This window comes from Schistocerca americana, chromosome 7 (assembly GCF_021461395.2).
Source record: "Schistocerca americana isolate TAMUIC-IGC-003095 chromosome 7, iqSchAmer2.1, whole genome shotgun sequence".
Taxonomy (NCBI): Eukaryota; Metazoa; Arthropoda; class Insecta; order Orthoptera; family Acrididae; genus Schistocerca; species Schistocerca americana.
Genome location: NC_060125.1, coordinates 50,807,645 through 50,825,905, shown reverse-complemented (window position 1 = coordinate 50,825,905; position 18,261 = coordinate 50,807,645).

The window sequence follows — 18,261 nt, the reverse complement described above, 5'->3', positions numbered from 1 at the left end:
ATCTTTGTCTTGCCCTTACGTCATAAGATTGTTATTCTTTAGTATGACGCCTTCAGCCGAGTTTTATACGAAATATTTTAAGATGAGGCCTTCAGCTCTGTCCAGCTAGTCCAGAGATGTCAACAACTGTAAATACTCATTACATTCCTGTGGAAATGGATGGTACAAAGGTAGCCAATTCTTATATACACTGAGGGAAAAAAATCCCGACACCTAGAACGAGCTATGCGAGATGAACATAAGTTGGTAGGTGAGTTTCTACATCTGAACGACGACATCTGTTCCACTTTCTCACCGGTCGCACAGAAGTGGTGCGAGTAGCACCACTATGAGGATGTAAATCAAGCTTGCTTGAAATATGAGTGTTAGTTACCACTGGGATCGCAGGTGGTGAGTCGATGTTAGTGAAGAACCTCTTTAACACGACGAAGGTGCCAATTTCAACATCTCACTGAGATTGAACGAGGTCATGTGACAGGGTTACAAGAAGCTGCATGTTCTTTCCACGAGACCGCAGAAATACGTACTTGGTAATAATGCAGCCAGTATACAACGGCGGTCACGAAAAGGTAGGGTCGCAAGATGACCAGCCACCTGACTACAGAAAGGGACGATCGTAGTGTTTGGCGAATGGCTGCGAGACGTCGTACTGCGTCTGCAGCAGCAATTCGAGCAGCAGATGGAACCACAGTGACACAACGAACTGTTACAAACCGGATACTTCAAGGACAGCTCCGAGTCAGACGCCCTACAGCGCGATCTCCACTGACCCCAAACCACCACCATTTGCTACCTAAGTGGTATCAGGCGAGAGCTCGTTGGAGGTCTGTCGCGTTTTTTGATGGAAGCTGGTTCTGCCTCGGTGGCAGTAAGGGCCGTGTGTTGGTTAGAAAGAGGCCAGTTCAAGGCGTACAACCAACCTGATTGCGGCCCAGACACACTGGACCTACATCTGGAGTTACGGTCTAGGGTGCAATTTCGTATGCTGGAGCACTCTCGTGGTTATACCACTCACCCTCACAGAAAATTTGTACGGCAATCTGGCGATTCGATCTGTAGTGCTGCCATTCATAAACAGCGTAACAGGGGGTGTTTTCTGACGGTATATCAGTCACCCACGTACCGCTGTTGTTACCGACCATGATCTGCAGTGAGTCTACATGTTGTGTTGGCCTGCTCGATCATCACATCCGTCTCCAATCGAGGACGTACTGGCACCATCGGACGACAACCCCAGCGTCATCTACAAACAGCATTACCTGTCCCTGTAGTCACCAACCATGTGCAACAGGTATGGAACTCCATCCCACAAACTAAAGTTACCAAAAGTATTCTGGAGAGATCTCTAGAATTTCGTTGTTGCTACAGGAGGAGGGAGGGGGGAGGAGTGCAGTGTCACCGAGAAATACATTTTAACAGCTTGCAGGAGGCGTCCTGTTCTTTGGTCTTTTGTCCATCTATGACTGATTTGTCCAGACCGGGGATAGTATGTCACAGCCACCAGATGGATCTCTTTGTGGACAATCAGTGGCAGGATAGAACAGGACTGTACCCCCCACCTGCAGTGAGGAGAGGGAGAGGTGTGGTGATCGGAGGATAGGTAAGACTGGGTTTAAGATCGTTAGTTCACGACTGCACATCTAGGGGAACACACGTGCACTTGGTACCCTTCTCTCTAGGTGCGATCTTTTTGGACTGATTTTCACAGTACATCTACCTCTACAGCACATCATACTCCACAAGTCAACTAATGGTGTGTGGCGGAACGTAATTTTGGTACCACTATCCGCTCCCTCCAACCCTATTCCACTCGTTAATAGTGAGAGGGAAGAATGATTGTCGGTAAGCCTCTGTATTGGCTCTAATTTCTCGAATTTTCTCATCGTGGTTTATACGTGAGATTTATGTGGTGAGAAGTTATATGTTGACTGACTCCTCCTGGAAAGTGCTGTCCCGAAATTTCAAAAGTAAATCTCTCCGTGATGCACAAAATGTCTCTTGTAACGTCTGCCAGTGGAGATTGTTTAACATCTGCGTAAAGTCCTCTCGCCAGCTAAACGATCCCGTGACGAAACGTGCCGCTCTTTGTTGGATCCTCTCTATCTCCTCTATGAGTCCTATCTGGTGGTGATCCCAGATATATGCACAATACTCAAGAATCGGGAGAACAAGCACTTTATATTCCACTTCTTCCGTGGATGAGTTACATTTCCTTAAGATTCTTCCGATGAATCTGAGACTGGTGTCTGCTTTTCCAACTATCTGTTTTATATGGTCACTCAACTTAAGGTTGCTCTGGATAGTTACGCCTAGATATTTTAAGGCAGGCGCTGTCTCCAGCTGTTTGTCATCAATAGTGTAGCTGTACAGTAGTGAATTTCTTTTCCTATGTACGCGCAGTGTGTTACATTTATTTACGTTCAGTGTCAGCTCCCAGAGTCTGCTCCATTCATCAATTTTCTGCAGGCCGTTCCTACTTTGATATAAACAACTGCATCATCTGCAAATAGCCTTAAAGAGTATCCGACGCTTTCAACTAGATCATTCATATATATTGTGAACAGCAATGGTCCGATCTCTTCCCTGTGGTACTCCGGATATTACATTTACATCTGTCGATTTAGTTTCGTTAAGAACGACTTGTTGAGTTCTATCCGCAAGAAAGTCTTGAATCATATTGCAGGTCTGCTCTGATACTCCGTAAGCTCGTATCTTTTTCAATCAACGGCAATACGGGACGGTGTCAAATGCCTCACTGAAATTAAGGAACACGGCATCAACCTCAGCGCCATTGTCCACTGCGCAGTGGATCTCATGGAGGAACAGAGCGAGCTGAGTTTCGCAAGGGGCTGCTCTTTTCCCCAGTCGTTAGCTGTGTATCGTTGCTGAAGCGATCTACGATAAATTATTGTTAGAAGGGGAGCAAGTTCTTTCGTATAATCTGTATAGAGTCTTATAGGTATCTCATCTGGTCCTGAAGCCTTTGCACTACGAAGCAATTGTAGCTGCTTTTCGTTTCCGCGATCGGTTATCTCAATATCTACCATTTCGACGCTCGCACGACGATTGAAAGGAGGGACAGTGTTACAATCTTCCGCGGTGAAACAACTTCGGAAGACCGAATTCAGTATTTCGGCCTTCTCTCTATTATCTTCTGTTTCGGTGCCGGTGTGGTCGCTTTAAGATTGAATAGATGATTTTGACCCACTTACTGATTTTACATACAACCAATCTCTCTTAGGGTTTTTACTCATGCCGGTTCACAACGACTTACCTTCAAAATCGTTGAACGCTTCACTCATTGCTCTCCTTACGCTCACTCCCGCTTCGTTCAGCTTTTGTTTGTCAGCTAGGATTTTACTTCTCTTGAATCTGAGATGAAATGCTCTCTGTTTACGTAGCGCTGTTCTAACACGGCTAATTAACCATGGTGGATCTTACCCATCCCTTAAAACCTTACTCGGAACATACTTCTCTAGGGCCTATTGAACGATGCCTCTGCATTTTTTTTTTCACTTGTTCTCCACATCTTCGTCCTCATCACCGAACATTTGATGCTGAGATCTTCTAAAATTTGTGTCCTGTCAAGCTTGCTGAGCAAATATATCTTCCTTCCCTTCATAACATTCCTTGTAGGACCAGTTGACATAGATGCTGTCATAGCATTGTGATCACTGATACATTCCTCTACGTTAGCTGACTCGATAAGTTCAGGTCTCTTTGTTGCTGTCACAGCATTGTGATCACTGATATATTCCTCTACGTTAACTGACTCGATAAGTTCAGGTATCTTTGTTGCCAGGAGGTCTAAGACGTTACCCTCACGGCTTGGTTCTCTACCTACGTGCTCAAGGTAATTTTCGGACAAGACATCCAGGACAATGCCACACGATTCCCTGTCACTGGCACCAGTTTTGATGGCATAACACTCCCAATCTATACCTGGCAAGTTGAAGTCAATCCCTATTACAACGGTATGGTCAGGAAAATTACTAAAGATACTCAGCAAGTTCTATCTGAAACGCTCTACAACGTCAGACCCTGGCCCAGATAGTCCATAAAAGCGCCCGATCACCATTTTGACCGTTCTTTGATACTCAGTTTCACCCAGATTAATTCACTTTCGGAATCCGTGATAAGCTCGCTTGATGTCATCGAATTTTTTACTGTAATAAAGACGCCGCCACCATTGGCGACTAACGTATCCTTACGATAATTCCAGTCTGAACTTAGGATTTCGTTGTCTTGTGTATTACAATGATTTTTCTAAATTCCCACTCACTCGTCAATCAACATGGCCGAACAAGAGACGAGTGACACGAGTGCGACTTCGAGGGCGAGTATGTCGACCGTCCCTACCTCGCAGGAGGAAATGGGACATGATGATGAAAATGTCTACGACAGACACTGTCGTATCAGCCAAATTTTAGATTCTAGCATTAAGAATGGAAAAATAAGCCAGGCTGCGGTCCTGGCAATAAAGAACGAGCTCGCTGCCTGGGCTATCGCAAACGCGAAGCTTGAGGGGCGCCTCGAAGAGCTTGAAAAAGAAAATGCAAGACTTAGACAACAGCCAGTCAAGCCATGGGCCGGAGTGGTGGCGCAAACCGCCACCAAGGCTCAAACAACTAAACAAACAATTGCGAAGATCTCGAAGAAACCAGACACGGCGGTCTTTTTAAGACCCCTGCCTGGTCAGACTATCAAGAAGGTGCAGGAGATCTTTACAACAACAATTGACCCGGCAAGAGACAAAATTAAAATCAATAAAGTAAAAGCCACAAAAAATGTAGTAGTGGTAGATCTAGCCACCGAGGAAGACAGAGACAAAATATATATAATTCTAAACTAAACAAGGCCATTAAATGCGAACCACCAAAGAAAAGAAATCCTCTGGTGATATTGTACGATGTACCAGTGGCCCTGACTGAAAGCGACATTTATGAAACGATGTACAACCAAAATTTTGATGATTCTGAATGGGAAACGTTCAGAAATGAATTCAAGCTGCGCTTCAAGACGGGACCTCGGGAACGAGATGTTGTCCATCACGTCGCCGAGGTCTCCGGCAAAATGTGGCGTAAGCTTACCGCTATGGGGAGAATTTACATAGGATTTCATGCAATTAATGTTAGAGACTACCTAGTAGTCCCCCGATGCCACAACTGTGGTGATTTGGACCATGTCCATAAACACTGTGACAGGAAGCCGGTCTGCTCCAGGTGTGGGGCAGAGGACCACACAAGAAAAAATTGTAATAAGAATACAACCTGCATCCCATGCACAAAAAGGGGAAGGAATCCATGTAACACCACTGGGAGGAACTGCCCAACGTATAGGATGCTAGAACAAAGACTAATTTCTCGAATTGACTATGGCTGAGGCCATACCTGAACTCAGGAAGCCAAAAAGGAAATCCCCAAGCAAGAAGCTGAGGGACGCTCTGAGGGCGAACAAATTTAAAGAATTCATTCAAAAACTCACGCAAACAAGACCTCTGGTGACACCAATGAAAGACGTTTGCATACAAACTGACCCATGTGAAGAAGACGCTCCCTCTCCTCCCTGCTGGGGACCTAGGTCGAACCAAGAGCATTCTCGACCACGCAGGCATCCTGTACTTGGGAGTTCACAACCTCACAGCAAGGAATTAGTAACCACCGAACAGGTCCAGTATAACGAAGTGATGAGCTCAGATTCATCCTCTGACTCACCATCCCAGAGAGGACTGGGAATTGATCCCCAACGAATATACCCCAACCTGGAGCATGCATTGCAACTATCAAGACTAGAGGAGCCGGCAATCCTCACTACTGCATTGAGACATGTGGTACGTGTCGGCCACGAGTATGGTAGAGATGTCACCTTTCCAGTAATGGAGGCTGTGGACAGAATCCAACTCAAGACAATGAATCTCCCCACCGATATCGGAGCCCTGCGAGATCTAGTAAAAAAGGTTTTCGAAAGAAGAAATGAGAAATTTGACATGGAAGAATTATACTATCAAGCAGTAATAACTAATGGCAGAGTAGCCCACGACTGGTCCGAAAACTGGCCAGAATCGCATATTCATACTTATTTCCCACGTGAGCCAACTAAACGTGGATCAGATAAACACCTATAATAGTAAACTAGTCTTGAAGGAACTCCGGAAGGTGGTAGAAGAGAAGAGTCTAGATGTACTCTGTTTACAGGAACCGTACTCCCAAGCGGGGCGGATCCCATTCATGGCTGCCAATTGGCAAGTAATACACTCTGACATAGAGCCAAAAGCTGCAGTAGTAATTACTAACAGATCATTTAGAGCCACAGTCCTTGCGCAGTTTTCGGGCGAACACTGCAATGTCGTGGAACTGCAAACACCTACAGGAGTGTTATACATTTCCAATATATACTTCCAATATGGAAGGGAAATAGATGAGTTCTTGGAGACACTCACGCAAATCGCCACGGCATTGCGGGGACGCAGGATGCTCGTGACGGCGGATATAAATGCTAAGTCCCCCCTATGGTTCAGTGGCACGCATGACGATCGGGGGCTAAAGGCTGAGGAGACAATCATGGCATTGCAACTGGTGGTTGCCAACCAACAAGGGAACCCCCTCACCTGTTCTGGCGGCGGGGGAGAAGGCACAAACATTGATATTACGTTAGTAACACCAAACCTTATAACAAAAGTCAACAACTGGAAAGTGTGGGCCGGCCGCGGTGGTCTAGCGGTTCTAGGCGCGCAGTCCGGAACTGCGTGACTGCTCCGGTCGCAGGTTCGAATCCTGCCTCGGGCATGGATGTGTGTGATGTCCTTAGGTTAGTTAGGTTTAAGTAGTTCTAAGTTCTAAGGGACTGATGACCACAGTAGTTAAGTCCCATAGTGCTCAGAGCCATTTGGAAAGTGTGGGACAGGGCAACCACCAGTGATCATAACCTCATCACATTCACTATTGGGGACAGGGAGTGCCACTGGGACATGGGGTGGGAGCTCCAGCTCAATTATAACAAGACCAACTGGGACCGTCTCGTGGAAGAGTGCAACATCCCGACATTGCTGGAGGGTGACGAAAACGTGGAAGAGTGCGCCGAAGAACTGGTACAGGCGATCACCAGGGCGGTGCGAGCTGCTGTACCAACCAGGAGGAGAGCCGTTGCGGCCACCCCCACACCATGGTCGGTCGAATTAGGACAGATGCGCCAGGCTGTGAGGAGGGCAAGGAGGTATTACCAGCGGAGTGTCGTCTGGAGAGAAAAACAAAGATGGCTGCAGATCTATAGAGAAAGTAAGGATCAATTTCAGCAGGAGCTTAGGGCAGTCAGACTTAGAAGCTGGGAAAACTACGTGAAAAGCCAATTGGCTACAGATCCATGGGGAGTCCGGTACAAACTGGTACGGGAAAAAATAAGATCACCTATGGTGCTATCCACTGTCAGGGACGGGGACCGGATGACGGGCACGTGGCAGGAAACTGCTGAGGCCCTCCTTCGGGTCCTGTTACCCGACGATGTGGAGGAAAACGAGACAGAAGAACAGAAAAGAATAAGGAGAGAAAACCGAAGGGACTACAACAACAACATTAGAACCTACCCCTTCTCTGAGGAGGAGGTTGCTGCCCAGATCAAGGCCCTCAAAGCTCCTGGCCTGGACGGCATTACTGCGGAAGTGGTGCAATTCCTTGCCCCCCAGCTCGTAGCTCCTCTCACTAAGTTATACAACGAGTGCCTGAAACTCGGGAAATTCCCAGAGATATGGAAGAAGGCAAATGTAATCATCATCAAAAAGGGTCCAGACAAAGATCCCACAGAAATTAAGTCTTACAGACCCATCTGCTTGTTAGACATACTGGAAAAACTTTTTGAGAGGCTACTGGCAAACAGGCTGACAGCACACCGCATGCTGTGCGGGATGAGTGACAGACTATTCGGTTTTCGGTCTGGGCGTTCTGCGTCTGACGCAATCGCCCTGGCTGCCGAGGTCTGTGGCTCCACCCCGCACAAGTATGTCGTCGGCATCATGGTGGACATCAGTGGCGCCTGCGACAACCTCTGGTGGCCCTCACTCTTTTCCTGCTTGCGGGAGAAGAACTGGCCAGGGCAACTATACGGCTGTCTGAGGAGCTATTGTGCAGACAGGGAGGTCTGGCTATCTGTCCCTAGCGGTATAGTCAGGAAGACTGTGACCAAAGGATGTCTTCAAGGCTCTGTCCTAGGACCTCTCTTTTGGGACATCAATATGGAGCCACTACTTGAAGACCTAAAGAACTGTGACGATGTGCTAGAGGTCATAGCATACGCTGACGACCTCCTCCTGCTGGTCGGCGGCCGAAGCCGCGAGGACTTAGAGCCGAAAGTGGAGAGAGCTTTAACCGTACTTACATCATGGTGTCATAAAAGCAAAATGACGATTGCGCCCAATAAATCCACATACCTACTTCTCAAAGGCCAATTGGTCAGAAATCCCACTGTCAGAATTAATGGCACACCAGTTATCCGGCGCCGCGAGGCCCGATACATGGGCGTAATCATCGATGAGAGGTGGAACTTTGCATCACACATTGATACCGTAGCTCAAAAACAATCTAATTGGAATTGGTCATAAGCGGTTTCACCTTCCACCCAATTTAATCAAATTATACCACAATAATATCTTGACCTCAATAGTAGGATACGGATCAGGAGTCTGGGCACACAGACTAACGAGGGTCATGCCTGCCATGGCCGTAAGAAGAGTGCAGCGGAACATGCTTCTACGTTCAGCAGGAGCCCACAGGACAACACCTGGGGGAGCGCTGTTAGTGCTAATGGGGATCTGTCCACTGGACATAAAAATTCGTGAGCAGGCCGCCTGGTACTGGGCGAAGAAGGAGAACAGGGACAAAATCAGGGAGATACTTGGGGTTTATGCTGGGGATAAGTACGCCATCAAAAAGAGAGGGAACGAACTGTGGCAGGAACAATGGAACAATAAGGATACAGGACGCAGAACTTACAAGCTGCTACCGGATATAGAGAAAAGGATAGGACTTACATTTTTCACACCTACGAGAGGAATGCTGCACTTTCTTACTGGACATGGACCATACCCAACATATTTATGTCGGTTTGGGAAGCAGGCTACACCAGCGTGTGACTGTGGTGCTGCGCAAGGTACCCCAGAACATGTGGTGTATGAGTGACGCCTCTTCGATGACGTAGCCCATGGCCTAAGACAACAGCTACCAAATAATGACACGTACCACTTACTAAGACACGACAACACCTTTAACACCCTAAATAAACTCACTGATGAAATATCCAAAAAAGTACTTAAGAACTTTTTAAGGGACAATCATCAGTAAGGGCAAAAAACTTTTCACCGACTTAGACTTCGTGCACCCGTCCTGTACCGCCGGGTAGGGACTTGGCCAGCCGCTTCACGGCTGGAAACCACCTTGCCCTGGACTAGGAGGGAGGGGGGTACATAAACACCGGACTGGAACGCACACCAATTATGACATACGTAATTAGATTAGATTAGATGCAGAAGATAGGTTAACGTTTTAGAATAGACTGCAGCGATACCAAGTGAAGGGCCAGCCCAGTGCCAGGGGCATGCCCACTGGGATTAGCTCAGTGGGCCTGGCCAACCCCAGTAGGTTTATAGTAGCACTGGCACACGTGTAACGCTGCAGGTAGCATGTAGTTTCCTTGTAGATTAAGTAGCTTAAAGCCTCATAGCGGTAAGATTAGAGTAATAACAATAATAAAATTACCTGTAGTGTGGAAAGATAGCTGCATTTTCTCTGTATCATTATTAGGACCCACTAATGTAGTCAGGTAGTGGCTTATTATATATAATGTAATGAATTGAATAAAGATTTTTTTTAGAAAAAAAAATTATGCTTCCTTTAAAAAAAAAAAATCCCACTATGTGTCTGGCGTGAGGTCGGTCGCTCGACGGCGCGTTCGGCGCGGCCCTGCCCGTTGCCGGCGCGCCGTAAGGCACGGAGGCTCGCACTGGGGCGTATCGCTTCCAATCGGGCGTGCCGCGGCAGTCCTCACAGGGGAAGTGACGTGTCTCTCATAGCCTCTCCTTCCCAAGTGGCTCTTTCCGCCTTCCCGTGGTGCCAGATGTTAAGCTCGGCATTCTGCCTTGCGACAAAAGGGAGAGCTGCGACCATACCCGATGCGACAGCGAAGGGTGCGTGGCACAGGGGGAGCTGTGTCGAGGGACCGAACACCAGTCCCTTTCTGTTCGCAGGGCACAGACCAGCAGGCGCCCTGCATGCCGGCGATCTCGATTGTCGGCGTGGGATCGCGGCGCGAGTCGGCAAGGGTGCTTCGCCGCGCCCCTGGGTAACTGGGGTGTGTTCTGCCAAACCCAGGAGGTGGTATCGCCTGGGCCAGGTTAGATGGGTCCAGACCGCCGAACGTCTGGGGGACCGGCCCGCCACCTGAGTAGGAGTGGGTCCTTGGCCGAGAGGTGGAAGCTCGGGCTAGTAGGCGGCGAAGGGCGAGAGGTGCATCCGCCTCTCCAGGGTGCGGGGCGCAGTTGCCGGGGCGCGTCGCGTGAAATCGCCGATGACGGAGTCACCGAGGGGGACCAGTGCGCTGGAAACGGTGCGCTAAACCCAGCAGCTCAGGAGTGCCCTTGACCTAGGGGCGAAGTCGGTGGGCGAGCTGCAGAAGCCCCCCCCCCCCCCATGTCAGAGGAGCCGGTCCGGGGCAAGACACGGGCTCCCACTCTTTTTATATCACTCGTAAAAAATGGCGACACCAGATTGAGCCTTCGCGAGCTTCTTCGATGCCTGAACCCGCTCCTCAGGACGAGCTGGGACAGGCAACTGATGAAAATGTGTTGCAGAGATACACAAGATTCACGTTGCTCCTAGAGCAAAACATTAAAAACGGTAAGATTAGTCAGGCGGCTTTAACAACAATTAAAAATGAGCTGGAGGCATGGGCCATCGCCAATGCCAAGCTTGTGGGCCGCGTAGAGGAACTCGAGAAAGAAACTGAAAGACTAAGAAAGCAACCGGTCAAGACCTGGGAGGGAGTGATCGCACAAGCGCCACTGAAACCGCAAACAACTAAAGTCACCATTGCTGGAGTTAACAAACGGTCAGACACAACGGTCTTTTTACGGACCTTGCCTGGCCAAGATACCAGTGTAAAAAAGATACAGGAGCTACTCACAACCACTGTCAATCCTGTCAAAGATAAAATCAAAATAAACAAAGTAAAACTGAGCAAAAACTCGGTAATTGTTGAAGTTGCCTCAGAGGAGGACAAATAAAAACTTCTAAAATGTGGTGAAGATGGTCACGTTAGGAAAGACTGTAGGGCTGCAGCAGTCCGCATCCTATGTCAAAGACGGGGCAAAAAACCTTGCGGAGACACCGGACGCAACTGCCCCACTTACAGACTAATCTCAAGGATAGATTATGGTTGATCAAGCTAAGGCCAACAGGATGCCCAAGAGAAAATCCCCGAGCAAAAGGATGAGGGATGCCATGAGGGCAAGTGCATTCAAGTCATTCTTGAGGTCGCTCACGAACGCCACTATTGAAACTACCAACACAAGCACTCAAACCGACTTTTCCACAATGGACAGAGAGACTCAAACGGAGCCCCCTTTTACAGCCACGAATCCCTCCTCCCGAAGCCAGGAGATGAGGCCGACTAAAGATCAATGGCAATGGCATCCTGTAACAGAGACTGTGAGATTAACAGAGGTGAATAGAACCACAAAGAAACCAGTTCAGGAAAACAAAATAACTAGCTCAAGTGAATCAGCTACCACAATAGATCCTGTCGTCAGATTGCCACCAGTCGACCCAGTCAGAGTCTATCCCAACCTCGAATTTACCATGCAACTAGAAAAACTAGAGCAGCCGACTACCCTGACCACTGCCTTGAGACACATGGTCCGGGTGGGACATGAATATGGTAGGAGAGTCACCTTCTCGGTAATGGAGGCTGTGGACAGGATACAGCTCAAGTCAGTGAATTTCCCCACCAACTTCGGAGCCCTGCGGGACTTACTTAAGAAAGTCCTCGAAAGACGAGGTGAAAAATTCGACCTGGACGATATCTATGAACAAGCAGTTTTGGCAAATGGACGCATTTCATTCGACTGGAGCAAGACATGGCCAAATGACAGAATCCACACATATTTTCCATAAATTGCTACATAACGAAAATCACCATTGGCCAACTTAACACCCATAACAGCAGACTAGTAATGCAGGAGCTACGCAAGGAAGTGGAGGAGAGGAGAATAGATGTGCTCTGTCTGCAAGAGCCGTACTCCCAAAATGGGAAAATAGCTTTCGCGGCCGCAACCCGGCAAATCGTAAGCAGAGGGGAAGACCCAAGATCGACAACTATAATAACTAATAAACTTCTAAGGGCCACAATATTATCACAATTCACAACCAGCCACTCCAACGTCGTGGAGCTGCAGTCTCCATAGGGAGCAATCGTCATCATTAACATGTACTTCCAGTATGGAGATGATATTGAGAGACATCTGGCACACCTTACCACAGTTATCACGGCGTTGTGAGAGCGGAAAGCGATTTTAACTGCTGACAAAAATGCTAAATCCCCCCTATGGTACCCAAATGGAGAGAAGGCAGGAGAGGCCATCATGGCCTTGCAGCTGGTGGTGGCTAACAAGCCGGGCAACCCTCCGACCTACGTGGTGGGAGGTGGCCAAGGAACAAACATCGATGTGACCCTGGGTACGCCTAATGCTGCGATTCTTATTCAGCGATGGAGAGTAAAAGTGAACGCCACCACCAGCGATCACAACCTCATCACCTTTACTACAGGGGACAAGGAGAGCTGCTGGGCCATGGGGTGGGAGGTGCAATATAACTATAAAAGAGCCGATTGGGAACGACTTGCTAGGGAGTGCGACATTCCTGCACTACCAGAAGGTGACAGACACCTGGACATTGACGTAGACAACAGAGCCGAGGAACTGGTGAAAGTAATAACTCGAGCAGTGAAAGTTGCTGTACCTACTAGGAGGATGGCCATGGCAGCCTCTTCGTCACCATGGTCAGCCGAACTGGAGGAGATGCGCCGGTCTGTCAGAAGGCTCAGGAGGCACTACCAGCGCAGTGTCGTCTGGTTGGAAAGACAAAGATGGTTGCAGCTTTACCGGGAAGCCAAAGACAACTTCCAAAAAGAACTACGTGAAGTCAGACCCATGGGGGGGGGGGGGGGGTCCCTACAAGCTTGTCCGTGAGAAAATCCGCTCTCCTATGGAGCTCTTAACCGTCAGGTGTGGGGGCGGGATGACGGAGTCTTGGCAGGAGACTGCTGAGGTCCTTCTCCAGTCCCTGTTGCCTGACGACACCGCAGATGGAGAGACAGATGAACAGCGGCAGCTGCGTGGTGAAAACAACAGTGAATATGGAAATGAAACGGCAGTCTACCCATTCTCTGAAGAGGAGGTACCTACCCATATAAAATCCCTGAAGAGAGGGAAAGCTCCCGGGCTGGATGGCATTGTGGCAGATGTGGTGCAATTCCTAGCCTCCCGGATAGTCGCCCCTTTAACTCACCTCTACAACGAATGTCTTAGGCAGAAAAAGTTCCCTCGAATCTGGAAGAGGGCAAATGTTGTAATAATCAAGAAAAGACCCGACCAAGACCCAGCAGAAATAAAATCTTACAGACCAATCTGCCTGCTTGATCGGTTTGGGAAGGTTCTGGAAAGACTACTGGCTGACAGACTGGCTGCACACCGAGTGCTGTGCGGAATGAGCAGCAGGCAGTTCGGATTCAGTCCTGGGCGATCGGCATCTGATGCAATTGCCCTGGCGGCCGAGGTCTGTGGCTCTATCCCGTACAAGTATATTGTCGGCATCATGGTGGACATAAGTGGCGCCTTCGACAACCTGTGGTGGCCTTCGCTCTCCTCCTGTTTACGGGAGAAGGGGTGTCCTGGGCTGCGATATGGGTGAGGAGCTATTGTGAGAATCGGGGGGTTTGGCTATCATCCCCTAGCACAAGAGTAAGAAAAACTGTCACAAAAGGATGTCCCCAGGGCTCTGTACTAGGTCCCCTGTTCTGGGACATCCATATGGAACCCTTACTAGACAAACTACAGTAAAGTGATAAAGTGCTAGAGGTGATAGCCTACGCAGATGACCTCCTTCTACTCTTCGGCGGCCGCAGCTGAGAAGATATAGAGCCCAAGATAGAAAGTGCAATAGAAACACTACAACTTTGGTGCCAAAACACAAAAATGAAGATCTCATCTGCCAAGTCCACATACCTTCTTCTAAAGGGACAACTAGTTCGTAATCCAACTGTCAGGATTGAGGGCTCGCCAGTTCTCTATCGATGAGAGACTCGTTACCTTGGAATCATCATTGATGAAAGGTGGTCCTTCGGAAGGCACATAACTCAAAGAGCCCTGCAAGTACTCAACAACCTCATTTCCATTGGACACAAAAGATTTCATCTCCCACCACATATCATCAAACTTTACCACAATAGTATACTCACCTCAATAGTGGGTTACGGCTCGGGAGTCTGGGCGCACAGGCTCACGAGAGTGGTGCCTGCCATGACAGTGAGAAGAGTACAGAGAAATATGATTATGAGATCAGTGGGGGCATACAGGACTACGCCGGGAGGAGCCCTGTTAATCATAATGGGGCTCTGCCCCTTGGACATCAAAATTTGAGAACAGGCCGCTTGGTATTGGGCAAAGAAGGGGAATATGGAGAAAACAGAGGAAAGTTTAGGCAGCAGGGCTGGGAACAAGGCTGAGATTAGGTTAAGAGGGGACCAGTTATGGCAAAAATCGTGGGAAGATAAAGAAACAGGACGCAGAATTTTAGATTTTCTACCAGATGTTAGGGAACGGATGGGAATGACATATCTCGAACCAACCCGGGGACTAATTCACTTTCTCACTGGACGTGGACCCTACTCGACATACTTATGTCGATTCGGAAAAAAGGCTACACCCGCGTGTGACTGTGGTGCTCCGGAGGGTACTCCTCACCATGTAGTCTACGAGTGCCCCCTTTTCAATGATGTGGCTTCAACGTTACGCGATCAACTACCACACTATGACACATACAGATTACTTAGACAACACGACACCTTTCAGACCATTAATAAACTGGCTAACGTGGTATCACAGAAAGTCTTACAGGATTACCTAAGAGACTTAAACTAGCAATAATGAGAGACTTACCTAAACACCGATAGAGTCTGGTACCCTATTCCCAAATCACCTGGGCGCGGAAAGGCCGACTTCCTCAGTCTGGAATCCGCCGCGCCTTGGGAGTCATGGAGAGTGTGGTGCAACTTCACCGATCTTGACAACGCACCTGATTTGACCATAGAATAAGTTTAGTTGTAGGACTTAGTTTTAGGCACTATTTCTAGGAAACTGCAGCGATCAACACCTTGACCTGCCCAGTGTCAGGGGCACGCTCATTGGGTTTAGCTCAATGAGCAAGGCTCTATAGTAGGTTTATATTTAGACTGACACATATGTAACGTTGTAGGCCTTAGTAACTAGTCAATAGTTAGGTTACCTGCTTTCTAGTTAATTAACAAAACTAACTTGCCCATTGCATTTATCCCATAGCTAACATACTAACTAGTTACTTAAATATAACTTAGATTAGCTGCAATAGAAACCATTGTATCACTTTTCCGGCCCACTAATCACATAAGGTAGTGGGTTAAGTTGTATAATTAATAAGTTTTGGAAATAAAGAATTTTAAAAAAAATCCCACTATGTGTGTTGCATTATGAACGATTGTTTATGAGAGCTGATTTTTTCACGACAATTTCTATGTACAATTACAATGGTGAAGCATTATCTGCTAGTTGTGGTAGCGTGTATTGGCCTTCTTAACTCTTCAGTGGTGGTTTGCTGCCCTATCCCTTCTTACCATGTATTAGTGTATACGTTCCAGAATGAGATTTTCACTCTGCAGCGAAGAATGTGCTGATATGAAACTTTCTGGCATATTAAAACTCTGTGCCGGACCGAGAGACCGCTGAAGAGTGAAAATCTCATTCTGGAAACATCCCCAAGCTTGTGGCTGAGCCATGCGTCCACAATATCCTTTCTTGTAGGAGTGCTAGTTCCGCAAGATTCGCAGGAGAGCTTGTGTGAAGTTTGGAAGGTAGAAGACGAGGTACTGGTTGAAGTAGAGCTGTGAGGACGGGTCGTGAATCGTGTTTAGGCAGTATAGAGGGTAAAGCACTTGTCGCTAAAGGCAAAGGTCCCGAGTTCGAGTCTCGGTCTGGCACACAGTTTCAGTGAACGAGCTGCTCAGCTCTTAAGGTGACCTCTCGGGGCCAATGGAATAGGATGAACTTGTCGAAAAATAAAGAGCACCGTTTATTTGACTTTCTATTATCAGGGTTGCAGGTTGATTGTCAGGCTATGTAGTGGGAGGCGTCTGTAGCGAACTCCAAAGTCAAGCAACGGCACACATACGCGGTCGGTGGAAAGGCTCGTGTAATCGTCTACTGCACTGTGGATTGACCGGCCAGTTCAGAAACACGAACAGCTGCAGCTGCAGCTGTGAAATGCATCTCTAGTTCACCCCCCTGCATCACCAGTATTTCCCCCTACGCTCGACCACTATCACCTCCTGTCATTCCAAAATATGGTTCAAATGGCTCTGAGCACTATGGAACTTAACATCTGAGGTCATCAGTCCCCTAGAACCTAACCAACCTAAGGACATCACACACATCCATGCCCGAGGCAGGATTCTAACCTGCGACCGTAGCGGACGCGCGGTTCCAGACTGTAGCGTCTAGAACCGCTTGGCCATTCCGGCCGGCTCCTGTCATTCCACATGTAGGAGGATACAGACACAGTCCTCATATGTATGTTTACATGTAATACACTTATTAAACTCCTCTCTGTCCAACACAAACATTTCATCAGTTGAACACATTTTCCGCCAAAAATGAGGATAGTACCTTCCACTCCAGCCTTTTTCCCGCCAGTTCACAAATCGAGCGGAGAGATTTGTTTCGACTTGTATGTAAAGGGATTATCCCATGTAGTGTTACTGTCTATTTTGATTTCATCTGCCACCAGTTTCGAGTGTCATCGGATGGATGCCGCAAATAAGATTGATGCTAAACAGTATTTTCTGAACTTCAGTTATGAACTCAGCTCGCTCTGTTCCTTCACGAGGTATGGAATGGAGCGGACATAATACTGTACTACTTCTGGTCAGTTGCAGATTAAACTGGTGACCGTGTTGCAGGGAGAGCCGCTCGAGGACAACATGGGGTGAACACCCAATCTCCGATTTTATCCTATGAATGCGAAAATACTCTCTGACTACCATCCATATAGGGAAAGACGGCTAGTCGTGATCGTAAGTTCCGCACTATGAACCATATGCTAGAAATATCTAGATAACCTAAGTGTTGTGTCTAGACAAGACAGCCTAGACACAATGAGAGGAAGCCGAAAGGCACGCGCTAAGTTAAAGCAGGATGGCGTGAGGTCTGAAACAGGATACGTAATGAATGCTATAAAGAAAAGTACGTAGCTTCTGGAATACTTAACTTTAATCCATCCTTTTGGTACATCGGGAGATTGTGGCGATACAAGTGAGACTCTTTAGATACATGCAATGTTACTAATGGCGCCTTGCTAGGTCGTAGCCATTGACTTGGCTGAAGGCTATTCTAACTATCTGCTCTGCAAATGAGCAATGCTTCGTCCATGTAGTCGCTAGCAACGTCGTCCGTACAACTGGGGCGAGTGCTAGTCCGTATCTCGAGACCTGCCTTGTGGTGGCGCTCGGTCTGCGATCACACAGTGGCGACACGCGGGTCCGACATGTACTGATGGACCGCGGCCGATTTAAAGCTACCACCTAGCAAGTGTGGTGTCTGGCGGTGACACCACACTAAGTGCATCGGTATAGGACGTTATCTCGTACTTTGGTGTATATGATCGAATGGACGTACTGTATTTTCATCGATCGGGATTCGCGGTCTAGTGTATGGAACTCGTAAAGTATAGGAGGAGTGATTTAATGATAATACAGAAATTGGGAAGCGTTCTGCTGTGTCTTTGGCTGGGGTTTAAATTACGGAAAAACTGGTAAAGTGGCTTAAATTGACTGCCCTATGAACTGCGGTGATTATTTCAGTACAAATCGCGCATCGACGGTGTCTTTTTCATCGCATGCGTCCACTAGTATGCTGTAATGACTGACACCACTTGTTAGAGATGGAGAGAGCCTTGGCGGAACGCGGGGCATCTG